Here is a 2295-nt window from a genome sequence, read left to right on the forward strand (position 1 = left end):
CCGACATGCATCTGTAGTGGACTGTACGTGGACAGGCTGACAGCTGGGTCCATGGCCGCACGCAAGGAAATGCCTCCTTAGTACGCGCAAACTAATGATTCCTCCACCTGACATCTGGGACCCACCGAAAGGTCCTCTGTATTTCGTGAAAAAAACATTACCGCCCCTGACAGCTTGGACCCACCAGCTATATCTTCGCACGCAAGGAAATGCCTCCTTATTACGCACAAAAAAATGAATACTCCCCCTGCTAGCTAGGACCCAGTATAGTGGCAGGCTGACTTGTGGGCCTACTAAGTTGACGGGGACGGAGGGCTTTGTCAACTTAGTCAATATGCACGATTCTAGCTCCAGTGATCGTACGATGTCCATCCAACAGCCGTAGTGCTTCTTCAACCTATGGTCTTCTTGCTCCAGCCGCCCAAACCAGCACCGGTCGTGCCTCGTGCTCCTGCCTCCCGTGGCCGGCTGCGATGCGGCGGAGGCCTCACTGCCCCCTACTACTCCCACCGCTGGCCAATCCACCCCTCTACTCATCCACACCCCCTATTATTCTACAGCGACGGCAGCCTCACACCGCAGCGAACCAGTGAACCCTCATACTCCTCGACGCGTGGGCATCCACTGCCGCATCTTCCCCGGCTCCGTGTTGTCCCCTACCTAGGCCTCGCCGTCGTCCACCGCCCTGGTGCTCTCAGCGCGCCGTGGTCAACGTGGTCAAGGAATGGCTTCCATCGGACGTGGACTGTACGTGGAGAGGCTGATAGCTGGGTCCACGGCCGCAGCAAGGAAGTGCCTCCTTATTACGCGCAAAATAATTATTCTTCCACCTGACAGCGGGGACCCACCGGACGGGCCACCGTATTTCGCAAAAAAAATGTTTCCCCCTGACTGTTGGGACCCACCAGCTACATCTTCGCACACAAGGAAGTGTGTCCGGGCAAAAGAAAACAATTCGCCCCCCTGACTGCTGGGACCCACTAGCTACATCTTCGCACACAAGGAAGTGCCTGACAGTCGGGACCCACCTGGTCGAAGCGTACGTAGCGTCGTCATTCTGGTCATGAACGTGTACGTACATGCTGGTCGATGTAGAGGCGCGCATGTGTTGTAGTAGAGGCGCGCACATAGCATCTACACGTACGTACAACGCCCAGTGTGCAAGAAAGAAAATATGGCCATGTACATACATATGGGAAGGGTCTCGAACGCCTACTCGCGCATACGTATGACTAGGGCTCGTGTACATGGCTGGGTCGGAAAGGAGAAACTGCATCGTCGTCGTGTTCATGGGGAGCCAACCGGCTGGATCGGAACGGAATGTGTCGTCGTGTTCATCGGGAGGGCTTGGACGGAACAGCCGATGGAAACGAGGCCCAGCGTACCATAGAACGGAGGAAACAGCCTTGTGTTTGACCGACAACATTCGAAACGGGATCCTGTTCATCGGGACGGGTCTGGCGTACCACAAAACGGAGGAAACGGACCTCCTACGATCGAAACAGGGGTCCTGTTGATCGGGAGGAGTGTGGCGTACCACAAAACAGAGGAAACAGACTTGTGTTGGAGCGCTATGGTCGAAACGGGGATCCTGTTCATCGGGACGGGTGTGGCGTACCGCAAAATGGGACTCTACGAGATACTGTTCATCTCCACCGTCGACCCCCTCTGTAACACCCCGGATATGACTTTCCCAATTTGTACTCCAACTCTTACCGTTTTCGGCGTTAAGTTATTTTATTTTCTCGGGTTCGGGTTTTTGCCTCCGTGTGTTGTGGTCGTTTTCATGCATCTCATATCATGTCATCATGTGCATTGCATTTGCATACGTGTTCATCTCATGCATTCGAGCATTTTCCCCGTTGTCCGTTTTGCATTCCGGCGATTCGTTCTCCTCCGGTGGTCTTATCTACCTTTCTTTCGTGTGTGGGGATTAAACATTTCCGTATTGGACTGAGACTTGCCAAGCAGCCTTGGTTTACTACCGGTAGACCACCTGTCAAGTTTCGTACCATTTGGACTTCGTTTGATACTCCAACGGTTAACCGAGGGATCGAAAAGGCCTCGTGTGTGTTGCAGCCCAACACCCCTCCAATTTGGCCCAAAACCCACCAAAACCTGCTCCATCATCTAGAGCGTTCGATCACGATCGCGTGGCCGAAAACCGCACCTCATTTGGACTCTCCTAGCTCCCTCTATCTCTATTTAAAGACCCCTCCCGAAATTCGCGGATCTCCTCTCTCCCTAACCCTAAAAAAATTCGTCTCCGCCGCCACCGGACATGTCCGGACGGAG

This window comes from Triticum dicoccoides, chromosome 1A, assembly GCF_002162155.2.
Source record: "Triticum dicoccoides isolate Atlit2015 ecotype Zavitan chromosome 1A, WEW_v2.0, whole genome shotgun sequence".
Lineage (NCBI taxonomy): Eukaryota > Viridiplantae > Streptophyta > Magnoliopsida > Poales > Poaceae > Triticum > Triticum dicoccoides.